At 34.1% G+C, this 17,305-nt stretch overlaps 1 long non-coding RNA gene across 1 annotated transcript; it reads right to left on the bottom strand.

Moving 5' to 3' along the window:
- Window positions 1–3,162: 3,162 nt before the first annotated feature.
- On the bottom strand, window positions 3,163–10,564 carry LOC127564601 (uncharacterized). Its single transcript, XR_007954318.1, has 3 exons — window positions 10,480–10,564; window positions 6,128–6,221; window positions 3,163–3,567 (listed from the first exon to the last, which is right to left on the bottom strand). It is a non-coding gene; the product is annotated as an uncharacterized LOC127564601 (long non-coding RNA).
- Window positions 10,565–17,305: the final 6,741 nt, after the last annotated feature.

Raw genomic sequence — 17,305 nt, 5'->3', positions numbered from 1 at the left:
AATTATAAATTCAGCCCTGGTCTTTAATAATATCAATTTGACATATTTATGGGGGATGAATTGTGTGAGTGCGTGTGTGAGTGATTTTTGTGTATGTGTGTGACACTGGAGAGGAATACAAGCATTTATTAAGTACCCTCTATATATCAAACAACCTACTAGGTAATGGGTTAGCAAATACAAAAGTGAGACATTACTTGCCTTCACAGAATATACATAATACTATAGGGATAAAATATGTTCCTTGATAAATAATTAGTAAATGAGAAACTATAACAAAAAATCAGTTGAGAAAAGATGAATATTAAATTAAAGTGGAGACTGAGTAAGTAGAGAGAAGAGAGTGGATGTTATTATTGCTATGGATATAGAATTGAAAAGATTTGGCAACCAATTAGATATGCTAGGTAAGGAAGAATGAAGAATTGAGGATGACTAGAAGATTGAAGTTACCCTTGATAAAAACAGGAAAGTCAGAGGTCAATACAGCTTACTTTGATGAGAAGAAATAGTAAAAATCCTGCTTTGTCCATGTTGAGTTTGAAATATCTACAGGTCATAGAGAGGGAGAAGTTCAGTAGACATCTGGTAATATAAGAATAGAGGTAAAGAGAAAGCTTAATACATAGATAGTGGAGTCATCTGCAAAGAGATAATAATTTAATTCAAGGAGTCAATGAAATCAATAGGAGTGGATTTTAAAAAAAAAGACAAAGAAAAGGGTCTGGCACAGAGACCTGAGGGAAGGATACCCATAGTTATGTGGTAGGATATGGATGATGATCCAGCAAAGGAAATTAAGTAGAAATGGCCAGATAAAAATAAGAAAGGTATCTTCTATCTTTTCAGCACCCTCTTCTTCTATTGACTTTTTCCTTCCAGAACTCCATTGGAAAAAAAAAATTTCCCAGCTTAGTGATCTTTTTTCCTCTCTAGCTATACTTCTGACTCTTTAGGCTTTCTTTACCGTGTCCCCTGTGAGGATACAGTGTTTCCATTTTTCATCTTTCTGTTATGTTGTCTTTCCCATAAGAATGTAAACTGCTTGGAACTATTTATATCTCAGCACTTAGCATAATGCCTAGCACAATGTAAGTTCTTAGTAAATGCTTATCGACTTCCTTCTCAAATTATCAATCAGTAAACATTAATTGACTACTGTGTGACACATATTACTTATTGCACTTTCCTTTCTCCTTGTGAATTTTAATATGACTGGAACATCTTCTATTTCCTCTTTATCTGTTAAATTTTATTCTATCTTTTGAAGCTCCTCTCAAATTCCACTTGCCTTTCAAGAAGACAAAAGAAAGGAAACAAGCATTTATTAAGTGTATACTGAATACGAAGCACTGTCACAGCTGCTCTACAGATATCTCATTTGATTTTCATAACATGGGAGAAAGATGTACTACCATTTTACAGTTGAGGAAACTGAAGTATGCAGAAATTTAATTTGTTCAGGGTCATAAAGCTATTGTCTTAGAACTCTGATCTTTCTGACTCCAGACTAACATGTTATCCACTGCATCACCTTAGTTTGGCCTTGATTCCTATAGTCATTAACAACCTTCCTAAACCCTCACATAGAATATTGAATTACTTGTCTCTGGCTTGAATATTCTTTATTACTTTGTTTAATACCACCCCCCCCCCTTTTTGGTTTCTTCTCTTCCTATTATGTGACAAAATTTGAAGGCAGTATTGTATGTAAACTTTTCATGTTGTAGCACAATGCTCAGTTTATAGTAGTAGGTCAATGCATGTCATAAATCAGATGGCTTTAGCACTTTAACTCTAGGATCAAATATAGTCTTTTGTTTGGCAATCGAAACAATTTCCAATCTGGTCTTTTCCTACCTTTCCAACATTCTGAGACTTCAGTCCCTTTCATGAACTTCACAATCTAATCACTCTGGCCTTTCTTTGGTTACTCCATTTCCTCTCTTCAGAACTTTGTTCTGGTTATTCTCTATGCCTGGAATATTCTTTCACATAATCTCCACCTGTTACCTTTCCTTTGTTCCCTCAAGACAGCTCAAATTCCATCTTTCTAAGGAACCTTTTCTGATCCTGCTTTTCTCTTTAAGATAAGTTCTAACAGTACTATTGTGTTAAGTTGATGATAGAAAAAGCTGGAAAGATTTACATGAATTGATGCTGAGTGAAATGAGTGGAACCAGGAGAATATTGTATATAGTAAGAGCAAGTTTATGTGCTGATCAACTATGATCAACTTAGCTCTTCTCAGTATTACATTGATCCAAGATGATTCCAATAGACTTGGGATGGAAAATTCCATCTACATCCAGAGAGAGAACTATAGACACTTTATGTGGATCAAAGCATACTATTTTCACCTTTCTTTATTTGTTTGCTTTCTCTTTTGTATAGTTTTTCTCTTTTGTTCTGATTTTTCTTTCACAGTATGACTAATATGAAAAAATGTTTAAAATGATTGTACATGTATAACCTATATCAGACTGTTTGCTGTCTTGGGGAGGGAAAAGGTAAGGAAAGAAGGGAGAAAAGAAAATTTAGAACTCAAAATATTACAAAACAATATTGAAAGCTATCTTTATATGTAATTGGAAAAATAAGAAATTATTGAAAAAATACTGTTGTGCTATAAGATATGTAGATCAGGATGCTTTCAGAAAAATTCTGGGAAAAATGACATGAACTAATACAAAGTGAAGAGTAGAACTAGGAGAATATTAGATATAGTAATAGCAATATTATAAGATGATCAATTATAAATGACTTAGCTGTTCTAACAATACAATGATCCAAGACACTCTGAAGAATTTATGATGAGAAATGTTATGTATCCCCAGAGGAAAAATGATAGGGTCTGAATATAGATCAAAATATACCTTTAAAAACCTAGATTTTATTATTTTTTAAATTTTTGTCTATGTTTTCTTTTACAACACAATTAATATGGAAATATATTTTTGCATGACAACCTAAATCAAATGGTTTACCTTCTCAATGAGTGGGGATAGAGATGGAGGGAGAGAATTTGAAACTCAATTTTAAAAACAAATGTTGAAATTTTTACATGTAATTGGGATAAAATAAAATACTAAAAAAAAAAAAAAAGAAGAAGCAATGCCATTCATCTATTCAGAAGTAGCCATCTCCAATCTTCCATATCTATATCTTTCAAATGTATTTATTTTATTGTTTATTTATGAATCACTACAAAAAAGACCATTTTTGTCAAACATTAATCACTGATTAGGTGGTTGCTTTAATCAAGTTGAGACTTATACAGGACCTTAGTTTTAAAAAAGGCTAAGATCTTCCATGGTGTCCAGAGTCATCTTCAGTTGCCTTGATATATATCTGGCCATTGATCCCAAATGGTTCCAGAGAAGAAATGAGGCTGGTAACCTTGCACAGCTCTCCTTCACTCAAACCCAATTAATTTGTTATTGTGGTATCATCTTCCTGATGTCATGGTCTTCCTCAAGAAGGAAGGACAAACAATAATATCTTTCCACTGGACCCAGATGGCTTGGGAGGATAGAGTGACTTTGCATAGTCCTTTGCACATACTCTCTAAAAATTAAGGTCAAACAACAATGTGGTGTCAGTATAGTTATTTAATATATTGCCTCCCCATTAAAATATGATTTTTTAAAGACAGGAAAAATATTTTTGTTCTTGGTATCCCCAGAATACAACATAGTGCCTGGTCTATAGTAAGCAATGACTCATTAACTAACAGATTTATAAATTATTACATCCTTATTTTTATCTTTTATCTTTAGCTTTATCTTTAAGTAAATTTAAAGGGAAGGATATATCTTATTAAATATCCTATATAATAATTAAAACCCTTCACTGTATCCAGAAAAGCAACTTATATATTGTGACTATTATTTTTTCCCTTTAAAATTCTATTTGCAGAATTATTTCTTTCTCCCATCACAGCAGAGGCACAGTAACTGCCCCTCCAACTTTTTATTAACTTCTTTGTTTTGCCATTCTTTCTCACTTCCCCAAACCAAAAGCAACTAAGGCCCTAAAGAAACAGAAAAGGATGGGGCACAAATTCACAGAGTTCAATTGAAATGCTAATTCCCAAGGGAAAAGAAGGGAAGTTCTTAGAACTTAATTCTTAATCTGGGGACCACTAGCTTGTTTTTAATATTGGATAACAGTATTTCAATAGAATTGGTTTCTATTGAAAACCTGTTTATTTTGATAATGGATCCATAGGTTTCCCCAGATCATCAAGGGGACATAAAAAGAACATAAACCTTGCCCTAAAGGAAAGAAAAAAAAATCAGGCTAAGGATGGCAGTAGGATGGTTCTTCCATTTCACTGAACTATTTCTCTAAGCAATTTGTTCCTGTGCAATTAAGGAAAAGGGGAGGCTATAGAAAGAACTCCAGAGCTAGCACACTCTCACCCCTAGGCTCATCTCTGTGATTTGAGCTTGGAGGAGGTGGGGAAGCAGATGACCTGAATGTGCAGTTATAGTAATTAAGGCTGGGAGGAATGAGGAGGAGAGGCAGAGAAAGAATGGGGAAGACAAGAGAAGGCCTTGAGTGTGGGGGCCAGTTAAACTGGGTTTAAAATAATGAATCTGGGGTTGAGGGGTTAGGAAGACACAGCAGGGGGTAAGTGGCAGGAAGAGGAGAGCTGTGGGAACCTAGATGGCAGGAGATTCTCTTTTTTTTACACAATCATTTCCATGATGCTTTGTCCTGATATATGAGGTAGGAAGCCACTGAACCACATCTCATCTTCCTTTGCCTTCCTGGATAATATATCAGGGATTTCATCACCAGGTGAACTGTAGCTCCTTAAAGTGAACTCCATGATAATAGAAGTAGGAAAGAGAGGGCAGGAGGTTGTGAAGCTGAACTCCAGAAGTTTCTTTAATAGATCAAATGAGAAATTTTTTATCAAACTTAAAGCTTTAGTTAATATCACATTGCCACCTGTATACCATATCTACTAGAAGTAATAATAGTAATAAAATTATTATGTCTCTGGCCCCAGGTAAGTAATTTTTATTTCCCTGTCCCTCTGTTTCTTCATCTGCAAAAATAAGGAATTTAATTTGTGGGGACTTCTAACTTGAAATCTATAATTCAATGATTTCATATTTAGTTAGTACTTTTAGGTTCACAAGAAATTTCTTCCTAATTCTCTTGTTAAGTAGATACTTTTTGCTATAAGGAAAATGTCTTCCCCTTTCTCCCAGCTTGATAAGGAACAAACAAACAACATATAGATTGAGCTGAGATCAATAGTTAATATATAGAGGTAGCTATACCCACAAAATGAAACAGCAGAAAGGGGCCCGGTCAGAGAATTGGAGTTAACTGTCAGCTTTGCTTTGGGGAAATTTCTCAATCTATCTGGGAAAGTGAAGAGCTTATACTAGATTTTGGGTTCTTCACTTTTTTAAGTGTCTCAGTCTCTTTGGTATCTGATGAGAAGCCTATGGACCCCTTCTCAAAATGGCATTTTTAAGTAATGCATAAAATAAAATAGTCTTACAAAGGAAATAAACTATATATATATATATGTGTATATATATATATATATATATATATATATATATATATATATATTTGTTTTCTAAATTTATAAATCCTTTGTGGGTTTATGGATCCCAAATTTAAGAATTTTTTTATTTCTAGGTGATTTCTAAGGTTTCTTTCAGCTTTTAATTCTATTTTTCTGTATTATAGATTTCTAATTTACAAAACACAGCTAAGTGATAAAATCCACTAGCATCCTCAGTAACAAAATAAGACTTATCTGTGGTAAACATCAAATGGAGGAAGTATCTGATCTTTATGGGAAGCTGGGCAACATGATTTTTTGTACATAGACCATAAGATCATAGATTTAGAAGTTAGCATAGATCTTAGAAGTCATCTAACCCAACATGTTCATTTTACAGATTAAGAAATTGAGGCTTAGTAAAATTGTCATTCAAGGTCACACAGCTAGTAAGTGTCAGACATACTGGACTTACTGGAATGGAAATAAAGGTAGATAGAAGATAGAAGAAATGAGTGGGTTATGAGGGTATATACGTGGCTTGTATAATTTTAACAAACTTTTCTTTCATCTTAAACAGCCAACTTGATTTACCTCTTTGGGACACACACATACTGGGAATACTGAACCACATTCTCTTGTGGAACTCTGGATTTCTGGGCCAAACTTTCAGCCCCACTAGTGTTTGCTAAAATAAAGAAGAAAAATGAGTGTCATTTAATTCTTCTTTAGTTCTATATAAGTGATTTTTGGAAGTTCAAGGTCAGAAAGAAGTTTTGTCTTTTGAACAATATCAAAGAGATACACAATCCTTTGGATTACAAAGTAAACAAGAAGACTAAGCAACAATTTACTGTAGAAAAGTAATACAAACAAATGGCAGTATCTGAAGCCAAAGGCTTCAAAACTAATGACCAATTGTGTCCAGACCACTATTTGTGTCAAGAACAAGTTTCCATTAAATACCACAGATCTTCATTTAAGTGGACTCTGAGTGCTTCTCAGTTTGGCTCAAGGAAGAATATTAAATGAGATTCCTTGAAGATAGAAGTTACACAGTTCAAAAGAGGAGAATAATAGTTACTGAATAAGCCTTGAAAGGGAAAAGCATGGGATGGATCCTATAGTTTAATATCACAGAATCATAGATTCTAATCCATGATCCTTATGCTACAGATGAGGAAGCTGGGGTTGAGGAAGGATCATTGACTTTTTTCAGCCTTCCATAGGTAGTAAATGACAGAAGGCAAATTCAAGTTTTTTACTTTCAATCTAGTGCTTTCCCAACATATCTTGAAGCTTTTCAGGGGCAGAAGGTGGGAGGAGATAATTGCTATAATTAGAAGCCAGCTGTGAATAGGTTAAATTTTCAGCCTGCTACTTTGGGAGGACTGGAGTTAATTCCTACCTGATTTGGCAATATATTACTTGCCTCACACAATCTGCTTAATCCAGGCTCAGGATTCTCAAAGTCTCACCAGGGAAATTCTAGTTCTACCTTTTGAAATAAATAATTTGCAGCTCTACTGGATATTCTACTATTAATAACTCACCATGGACTGATCTCCCAAGACAGTCATGTGGGAGACAGTCCTCATTAGACTCCTCTAACATTTCTCTTGAACTTTCAGCAGAAGTTTACTGCACATATAGATTGTAGTAGATGTTCATGTTTTTAAACATGGCATCTTTCTCTTGAACTTTCAGCAGAAGTTTACTGAACACATAAATTGTAGTAGATGCCCATGATTTTAAATGTTCTCTAAGGAGGAATTACATGGGGAAAAGCTAGGGGGAAAGAAAACAATACATCTTTTGTATAAAAATGTAAACATTAAAAATCATGATGCTGTAGAAAGAAACTTGTATTTGGAATAAGAAGACCTGAATACAAATTCTGCCTTAACCACTTACCATCCATGTTACTGGAGTCAAAGCTAAATTTACCTCCTCCGATCCTATAAAATGAAGATTGGATTCTTTAGTTTGACTCTTAGGACTAATATCTACATGTCATAAGGTTCTCAAGCTAGCAATATGACATTAACATGAAGATGCTATATTGAATCATCTCCCTCCTGACTGTGGGTGGGAGGAGATGGAATTCTTCCTAAATAATTTTAAAATGGGTGAGGCTGAAGAAAATCTTAATTCTCCAATGTCTTTACGATATTTTCACCTCTTATAAATTCTTTATTATCTTGAATGGCAGACAGTGTATTCTGTCTTTGCTTTTGATGCCAAAATATATGACAATACTTTGCTCATAAGTGATTTAATGTAGTTTTGAATTGAATTGAATTTGGGAATCCATATTTTGGAATCGATACCACTGGACAGTTGTGTATATGTTTGGAGAGAAGGGGAGAGGCTTGTCTACCATATTTAGGAATTTATCCTAATAGGACTTCAGAAATGATTTGGGATTTCACTTCTTTTTCCTCTTTCAACCAGTAACATTGACTGACTTAGTTATTAAACAATATTTTGTTCAACATTAATAACCTTACCAGGCTTTTATGCCCTCACTTTTGGGCATGAGGCTAAATGATCAATCAATGATGGAAAGACAGAAATTCTCAAGCAAATAGAAATAGTCATAAGATTTACTTACTGGAGTGGATCTTAGAAATCGTCTTGCCTAACCCTCTCATTTTATAGATGGATAAAATGAGGATCAGAGAGCTTAAAATGTTATATATATTTTCACTCAATTAAACCAAAATATTTTCTTTCACCCACCCTTATTCCTTCTTTTTTCAGGATAGGGAACAGGTTAGAGATATAGTTAATAGTTATTTAGGAAATGCCTAAAGCTATAGAAAACTATTGAATTTTTAGGAGGTTGCTTAATATCACCTTCTTTGTTTCATATGACAGTTGATGGCAAATGGAAAGGAGGATTGAAAAGGATTCAGGTACTCTCAAATGCCACAGTGCCTTCGGGTATTCCAGGATAGTTATGAGATTGATAAGGTAGTCTAAAGAGGATTAGAACTCTGGTGTGAAACCTGCCTAGCTCTTTTCAGGGATGCTTATCCAAATTTGGCATCTACCTACTACACAACTTTTATCTGTGGCTACAATAAGCTGTAGCAAAAGCAGCAGCTACATTCTGATAAAAGTACCTGGGCAGACAGGCTATAAACCAGGTTGAGGGTAACTGACAGGACTCAAACTCTTAGTGAATTAGGGTGATGTCTACCCCATGAATATGAAGACTTCCCTTAGTTAGAAAGGGCAGCTGAGCATATAATAACTAAGTCAGTGACTGAAGCAGTTACTGTGGAGTGTTTAGAGCTAGGTTTGACAATGAAGATGCCATGGTCATCCATTGCACCCTGGACCACTGCTAGTTATTGATGCTAGGTTTTGAAAACTCTGAAAGAGTGTGGCTTATGATTTTATATAAGTTTGTCTCATTGAAATCTAATTCATGTTCAAGTTCAGACATTACCCATAATGTCATCAATCCATTTTTGAAGGACAGACAAAGATGAGATAGTTAACTATATTATTCTCTTTAGTGTAAAATATCCACAGATAGGTTGATGCTTTTGGATCTATTAAAGGCAAATATTACAGATGAAAAAAAGTGATTCCATTAATACATGTTCACATCTTAGTACACATTTCTCTAATGGCAAGATAAGAGCAAGAATCCTGGGAATACCAGAACCCACAAACCACTGTTTCTAGCACAGCCCTTGAAATAACCATGGTGGAGAATGTAAACATTGTCCCTATCATCATTACCACCAGTCTCTGAATAACTGCAACTGATGGGTAGATAAGGTAGAAAGGTAGAAAAAGGATTGTCTACCCACACTTCCAACCTGCTTCTTGCCTGGTCCTCATAGTCATTACTGAGTACACTTGTATAGATGCATCTTGGTTAACTTCCTCCATTTTTTTCTTCTGTACTTTTTAAGGTCCATTTGATTTGCAGTGAAACTTTACTTATGTATTATTTATCTTTATTAGAATATGAGTTCCTTTAGATTAAAGAATGTTTTAATTTCCCTTTCCTTCCTTCCCTCCTTTCTTTGCTTTTATGTTTCTTTATCTGTAAAATAAAGATGCCTGTTCTACCTACCTTTCAGAGTTGTTTGGAGGGTATAATGAAATAATTCATGTGAAAGCTCTTTGAAAATCTATAAAGCACTCCACAAATGGAAGGTAAGTATTATTATTATACAATTACAGTAAATGTTCATTAAATGTTTTAGATCATTACAGGATTAAATGAGATAATGGAAGTAAAAGCGCTTTGAAAATTGTGAAGCATTATACAACTGTAAGGGATTATTATTAGCTGTGCAATTTCATTTGTAAAACACTGTTAAGATAGATGATAGTATATTCAGAGCATGATCTGTGGGCTATCTCACTAAAATCTTCCAAAATATTTAGCTTGTTTCCATGGATCTTGGCTCAGCTGTAGATCACCTTCTCTACCAAAATACTGTTTGAAATCTCCTGATTCTATTCCTGGTTATGAAAGGTTTGTGCCTAGTATCTGAAAGAGGTAGGAAGGTGTATGGAGTATTAGCCTTCTGCATAATAGTCCAGTCCATAAGCCTTTCTGAGGACAGAGAACAATGATAATTTCTTTGAACTAGGTAAAAAAAGAGATTTATAATGTTAATAATTATGTTAACTGATTCTAAGGGGGTGTTACAACTTGTGTGTGGAGAAAATGTAACAAACCTTTGCTAAACTATGTATAAACAACCATCAATATTTATAACAGCTTTTGCTACTATAGCAACATAGAACAATATAATAACATTCTTAATTATAATTATATATGGCATTCTCTCCTGTAGTTTCAATTTGGGCCTTTTTCTCTCTTACCCTTCTTGACCTTCTTTTCTGAAGAAAATGCCCTTGGAATTTTGATATAATATAGCATTCAAAATACCTCTAGTGTTTGGGTGACCCACCTGTGCAAGATTAACACTGTCTTTGAGGAATCCATGTGAATCTCTTGCAGCAATGTGCCTTTCCAATATCACTGAGAAATCCAAAAGCACAGTGAAGTGAGACAAATGCAGAGTTATCGAATTCACAATTCAAGCAAGCTAACAAACTATAAAATGAACATAGCTTCTTTAACAAGATTTTAGGGAGGGGTAAGTTGAGAACTGCCAACTGCTCTTCTTAAAAAGGATTGTGCACGTTATTGTATTTCATTACCCTGGATTAATTGAGCAACTACAGACTTATCAGAAACTATACAAAATATAAGCAGCTGCACAGGGTATAATCAGAAGACGGACAATTCCCTTAAAAAGTCATGAAAATAAGCAAGGACCCAAATGGGTCTAATGGGAACTTGACAATTGGCTTCAAAAGATAAAATGAGAATTGGGAAATTCTCTCTGGAGAATGACAGGAAACTGCATATTGGTTTCTTTTTCCACTCTGTTGTCCTCATATTGAACAGCCCTAATAATTTCAAATAGTCTTTCATGAGTTTTTTTTTCATATTCCATTTGCCTATCGTAGTGTTTTTATTATCCATTTTAAGGTAATGCTTCTAAGAGCAGGAAATTCATTGTATTTGGTTTATGGGGGAAGAAATATAACTTGTGAGTGAACAGCTCATTATTAATGCTACCTAACTAAGGCATTGGTTAAGAGGTTGTGATAATAATGCAATGGAGTCTCGTTCTACCCATTCGGAAATTTGCCACCTTTCATGTTAAAGGCTTTATTCAAATGGCTTACATAGATTTTATTTAATCCCATATCTCTGAGAGTCATACTCTTTCCTTTAGTACTAAAGTTCACCTTTACCTAGATCTCTTGCCTCTATTTACCCTAGGAAAGAATAAACACATATGAACATTTGTGCTAATTAATAAGGATCACTTATTTAAACATTATTAAAAAGTGATACCAGTAAAGTTCAGACATGCTAATACCCAGCAGTATTAGAGCATCCCCCTATTATAAACCTAACCAACTAGAGATTCCCCCTTCACTTTTCTACTTTTTGCTATTTTGAATGCTTTTCCTCCTCCAAACCTGAGTTCCCATGCATATCTAAATTCTCTTTCTGTCTTTTTGTCTCTCTTTCTCTTTTACTCACATACACACACACACACACACACACACACACACACACACAAACACACACACACACAGACCTAATCATGGGAGTTATCATATTAACTCTAAGGCAGCCTTCCTCTCTGTATTCTACAAGGATAATGTTTGAAGGGCTCTCTCTAATGGACTGAATGAAGCCATCAAAGTGCAGCTAGTTTTTACTCTATGCCATAATACTGATAGTTTTCAGCTGAAATACATGTGAGATTTTTGTTCCCTCTAAATAACTTTGTAGGCAATTATAATACAGACATTACAAAAAAAAAAAATCTGTTTCTTCTTTCTGTTGATGCAGCTAGAGTCCTAGCCAATAACTGGCACCAAGCATTTTCTCCTATAGGAAAAAAAATTCTTTTTTTGATACTTATAATGACAATAGTGTCCTTGTAATGAACATGAGAAAGATATTAGAATTATAGATTTAGAACTTTGGAGCAGAGGTTCCTACAAATTTCAGGAATGGGAAAAGTTGTATCTTTAGTTTCACTCACTTTTGATTTACATTATATTTTATATTATGCCTTAAAAACTATTTTATGAGAAAGGATCTACAGGATTCACCAGATAACCAAAAGGGTCTGCAACTGAACACAAAATATAAAGAGCCACTACCTTAGAGTCTCTTTAGTCCATTCTTATTTTAAAGATAAACACACTGAGGCACAAAGAAACTCACTATTCCAAGGAAGAACTAAGCTTTGAACTTGTGACTCAAATCCAGTGCATTTTCATTCAAATCTGGGGACCATCATTATCAGTGCCAACATCATCATCACTTAGAAAAATAATATTTTCTCTTTCTCCATAGAGTCACTTCTCTAATGATTCTCTGCCCCCCAACTGCCATGCACACTAACAGAACCGTCATTCTTAACAATGGTTAATCAAAAAAAAAAAAAAAAAAAGTACATTCTGGCCATGTCTGACCACATAGACCTCATACCCTACTATAATTCATGAGGGAGGAATATTTCATTGGCAGAATTTTGAAGTTGAGATTAGGACCACCATTAGGGGAAAAATAATTTTATCACTGGATTGGCAGTGGGGTTGAGGGAGCAATGGTTTAGTACAATGAATGTATGTTTTAAAAAAGTGACTGAAAAGAAAAGAAGAGAACCTGAATACTTTTTAAAAAAATTAACTTATTTATAGAATATAAGAGCCATAATAATGGATTGCCAGCTAGATGATGCAGTGAACAGAGTGCTAAACCTAGAGTAAGGAAGATTCATCTTCCTGACTTTAAATCTGGCCTCAAGACACTTTCTTGCTATATGATGCATGGTAAATCACTTCATCTGTTGCCTCAGTTTCTTCATCTGTTAAATGAAGTGAAAAAGAAAATGGCAAACCACTTTGATGTCTTTTTTAAGAAAACCCCAAATGAGGTCACTAAGAGTCAGACACAAATGAACATTTTACAAATGAGGAACTTGAGATGCAAACAGAACTTTTAGTGAAAATGAAATCATTTTCACGTATGTATGAAATCAAGTAAGAATGTTGTAGATAGGATTCTCCCAGACAAATATTTAATCTCCAAAATGAGATAGATAGTTAGTGGCAGAACTAAGATGGTGGAAGTCTGATTTTTTTCAGTACCAATTAAATATTCTTTCCACTGATGGTCATGCTCTTATCAAGAGGCAGAACAGGAGTAGTGGGCAGAGTATTGGACTAGAACCAAAAAGATATGGGTTCAAATTGTAGTTTGGATAGTTACTAGCTGCATGATCCCAGACAAGTGACTTAACACAAATGGGCCTCAATTTAGTCATCTGTAACATAAGTTGGATTACATTTTAGGATCGCAAATTTAAAGATAGAAGTAATCTCAGAGGTCACATAGTCCAACCCCCCAAAAAAAGTAATAATTCTGGATTGTTTTTCCTCTGCCACCTAATGTGATTTTCATCATTTCTTTATACTATCAATGTGTTATTAGGAATTAGACGTGTGCTCAATATTAGACAAAATTAAGAATGTGAATCAATGTGGGAATTTTAATTTCTATATATGCAGAAAGGACATTAAAAGAACTAATCTACCTGACAGGGTTTGGAGAAAGAATTGATGAAAATAGTTTGAAACATCATTTCTTTGCATATTACTTACTTGCTGTCACAAAACTAGTATTGAAGTTAGCCTTGAAAATAATCACTGCTCTATTTACCTAAGAAAAGTAATGCTATGTCAGATACATTGGAAGAAAAATCCAATTTCAGTCATTTTTCTATGTAAAGCAGAAAATTATAGGAAGGTAGTGATAGGATGGGAATGAGCAAGTAAATCTTTTGTATTTTCAATCATTTAATGAACATTAATCCTTTAAAATATTGTTTTGATTAGAATATTCTTTTTTATCTTGAAATAATTTAAATTTAACTATATGTATGTGTGAATCTATCTATCTATCTATCTATCTATCTATCTATCTATCTATCTATCTAAAACATTGAAGATTCCCCTCCCCCACCTTAGAGGGGAATGTTAAGTACCAGAAATGATAAAAATAAAATCAAGGAAAAGGAGAAATATGCAAACTTTTTAAATGTATTGGCTATAATATGTCAGTCCACTAGATTTCCTTTTTATTAGACTAAGAAATGGCATGAATAGAGGGCTGCATTCTTCGGGTGCCCAATGGTCCCTCACAATTACAATGCAGAGACTTCACTGGGCTTCATGCAGAAAGCATAACAATTTGCATATTTTAATTTAGAGGTTAGAGACCTCTGTCAAAGCAACAGCTTGGTCCAGGTCAGCCAGGAGAAATCGAGAGGAGAGAAATAATTGAAAAGGCAGTTTCCAACAAAATGAAATTTGTCTCGTTGTCATTTAAGGTTGTCTTCTTGTCTGTCTGTAGGAACAAGGTCAGCTTAAGAATGAAGGAAGGGGAGAACATGGTAGATCGCTAAGGACCAAAGGATAATTTTTTTTTTAATAACTGTGGCAATGGCAATATATATTTATGAAGGGGAGAGGAAAGGAATGCATGCAGCATTCATGCTAAAAGTCAGCAGGTGTCCTTTGAATCGAAATATTGCAGACATGTACAAGGCAGATCTAAAGTTTGTCCTCAAAGACGAGCAGGTTACAGAGGAGAAGAAGTACTTAATGAAATAATTTACTGTGACATATTGATATTGAAGGCCAGAAGGCAGAAAAGGATTTGCAACAAAATTAAGGTATTTCTCACTTGAAACAGCTCCTTTATTTTTCCTAGGGCTCACTTAAAGTTCTTTGTGAGGAAAGGAGATTCTCCCACCCCCTTCTCCAAGTTCATGCCAAAACGTATATGTCAATGTGAAATTCTGAACTGGAGACCAGATGGAAATCTCATTGGAATACAATCCAGAGGAAAGTAACTGTATGAAAGGTTTCTCTAGTTATGTTTTGGTGGAGAGTTTAATCTCCTGAACGTCATATGTTTTCAATTAGAGTATACATTCACGAACAACAAGGGCAGTTTCAGTAAAGGGAAATGAAGTCTGGGGAATGTTGGTTTAAGATAGAGGCCATGTAAGATAGTTAAGGCTATTATCTGAACACAAAAATGACAGCCAAACTTCAGCTCTGTGCAGGAAATAAGTTCAGTAAAGAGTTTCAGAATCTGAAGGAGCCCTTGCCTGAGAAAAATAAAAAAGCAGTGCTTTTCTTGTCTTGTATACAAAAATAAAAATCCTTTGCAATATCAGTCATATACACAGATTTAGATGATGGATTTAAGCTTTGTTTTATTTAAAGAAAGTTGATACAGTAGCAGTTGAACTTGAAATCAAAAGATCTGGATTCAAACCACACCACTGGTGATTATTATCTTTGAGAAGATCTTTTAATCTCTAGGGGCCTCAGTTTTTGTATCTATAAAATGATTGGATTGATGATATTTAAGTCCCTTTCACCTCTATATGCATGAACCTCTGATCTTTACATTTTCAACTACCCATTTTTATCTAAAAACTATCAGTTTGAACCCAAATAGACTGAGTTCTAGATTCTTGTTTTTCTTTTGTTTTATTTTATACAAGGATGTAGATTTTTGTTCTTGTTTTGTTTTGAAATCAATGGTTGTAGATTTTTTTCTTTTCTTTTGTTTTGTTTTAACAGAGTCTGGGTCTATCTTCCCTGGCAGGTGTATTTTTAATTTGGTGATAAAGTGTTCCCTACTAAGGTGATTTATATATCTGTCTCAAACATGCATATTTTTTCTTTCACTTTTATATGAGGAAGTTTAGCCTTTTGTACACACTAGCAGCCTTCTGTAGGAAACCTTTCCTGATCTTTCAACTGCTAGTGCTCTCTCTTTAAAATTATTCAGTGTGTGTGTGTGTGTATATCTATATCTATATATAATATATCATATTTTTGCCCTATTTTCCTAGTGTCTAGCATAGTACCTAGCACCTAGGGGCCTTTTGAAATGTTTTTAACTGACTGATAGATGAGTGACCAAAGTTAGATAGTAACAAAAGTAAATTCTTTAATTATTTAATTTTATTATGATGGAGTGACTATAGGCCATGATATGCTTCTGGTCAAAAAAATCTTAGAAGGACACATTTTGAAAGGCATTTTAAGGATCACAATTAGCAACACTGAGCCTTTTTGTTAAAAAAAAAAAAAAAAAAAAAGACCAAAAGAAACTGGTTATAGTGAGAAATCCATTTTTGTCCAGAGAAACAACATTTCTTTCTTTTGGAAATTTCATTTTTTTTTCAAGTTCTTAAGAGTTCCCAAAGGTTGTGTTAGTAAGATGTCATTAATCCTCAGAAATCTTCATGAAATAAGAAAATGGAAACTATTAATATCCCCAGATAGAGAAACAGATATAGACTAGGGGTCCCAAGAGATTAGGTGACCTCAGCAAGGTCACCCAACAAATGAGTGATGGAGCCAGAAATAGAAATCCAGATTCAAACTCTAATCGCTAGACAACACTTCCTCCTTTCAAAATTATTATTGTTATTACCCTCAGTTCATAAACAACCTCCTGCTTCTCAAGGATGGATGAGATCATGCTCAGCATTCACATATCATTCTTTCCATAAAAACACTGTGGTTGTTGCAAATGAGATAATACACATCCTATACATGCACACAAGTTTAAAAAACAGCACCAGTAGTAAGAACAGAAATAAAACACTGCTCAATTGATTTCTTTACAAGCTGAAGTTCACTGAACAGTTTTGCTTTTCCACTTTTAACCTATTGAGGCTTATTTTAATTTGATATTTTAGTCTTCTATATTGTCCAGTACTAAAATACTTAAATAAGAAAGTGAATTAACTGGGCAGATTTTTCACTTGGCTGTTGTCCCTTTCATAGAAGCAATGAAATAGAAAAGAGTAATGTCACACCATCTAACATTGATACCTAAATAAAACTTCTCAGATGACTTAAACTATTAACACTAGAATTAGCTATCACATTTTAAAATGAGGAAATATAGAATGTGTTTAAGGGAGAATTACTTTTTAATGAAATATTAAAACATTTGTATTATGGATTCCTTCAACCTCATAAATTCATTTATATTTTTATGCATGTTTGAACAATGTAATAATAGAGGAGACAGAATTCTGGATGTTTAATCAGATGACCTATGTTTGAATAATTGTTAAGGTATTTATTCAATGGAAAGAATATAGG

The sequence above is a fragment of the Antechinus flavipes genome, chromosome 1, assembly GCF_016432865.1.
Source record: "Antechinus flavipes isolate AdamAnt ecotype Samford, QLD, Australia chromosome 1, AdamAnt_v2, whole genome shotgun sequence".
Taxonomy (NCBI): domain Eukaryota; kingdom Metazoa; phylum Chordata; class Mammalia; order Dasyuromorphia; family Dasyuridae; genus Antechinus; species Antechinus flavipes.
This window is presented reverse-complemented; position numbering and strand designations above follow the sequence as displayed.